Here is a 1,064-nt window from a genome sequence, read left to right on the forward strand (position 1 = left end):
GGTGGCTTCGAGGGCCCGGTACGCAGCGTCCCCCCACCGGGGCTTGGCCTGCCATGGCACGACGGGGCAGTGGGCGCAGGCGTGGGCACGCAGCGCCCCCCCCCCGGGGCTTGGCCTGCCATGGCACGGGGCAGCTGTGGGCGCAGGCGTGGGCACGCAGCACCCCCAGCTCATTAGCAGGGGACAGACAGGCAGCTCATGGCCCAGTTCCTGCTGCGGCCACACAAAGCACCTCTGTTACTTGTTCTCTCTGCTCACAGGCTTCACGTGCTTTGCACAAAGCCCAGCACGGACAGCCAGCGATGCGGCCAGCTGGCCCCCACTACCCACGCACTGGACTCTGTGCAGTCGCTGCCCTTGCTCTCCCCTTGCAAAAGCATCACTGCATAGGAGCAGGCCTGCAGCCCCCAACCTGCCCCTTCCCTCCTCCAGAGGGCCTGGGGGCAGCCCAGGGCTGGGGCCGGGGCCGGGGCCATCCCCCGCTTCAGCCCCAGCAGCTTGAGCAGAGGCAGTGCTGCACACTCCTGTCTGCCATGCAGCAGGGGCAGCGCGGAGCTGCTGGCAGCCAGATGAAAAGGGGGATTGTTCTGCTGCTTCCAGGGGCCGGTACGCAGCGTCCCACCACCGGGGCTTGGCCTGCCATGGCACGGGGCAGCTGTGGGCGCAGGCGCGGGCACGCAGCACCCCCAGCTCATTAGCAGGGGACAGACAGGCAGCTCATGGCCCAGTTCCTGCTGCGGCCACACAAAGCACCTCTGTTACTTGTTCTCTCTGCTCACAGGCTTCACGTGCTTTGCACAAAGCCCAGCACGGACAGCCAGCGATGCGGCCAGCTGGCCTCACTGACCACAGCCTTCCCAGCAAGTCCCAGCAGCCTGCTGGGGCTCCCAGTGCAAACACAGCCAGCACAGGTGCGCCCAGCAAGGGCATTGCTGGGGGAGCCACTGCCAGGGGGAAGTGGGGAGATGGCTCAGCCCTCACCCGGATGCCCCCACAGCGGGGCCGTCACACCAGCTGCTGTGAACCCCGAGCCGTGGTCCTTCTGGAGAGGCTGATGCTGCTGG

Source organism: Aptenodytes forsteri, unplaced genomic scaffold (assembly GCF_000699145.1).
Source record: "Aptenodytes forsteri isolate BGI_AS27 unplaced genomic scaffold, ASM69914v1 Scaffold160, whole genome shotgun sequence".
Taxonomy (NCBI): Eukaryota; Metazoa; Chordata; class Aves; order Sphenisciformes; family Spheniscidae; genus Aptenodytes; species Aptenodytes forsteri.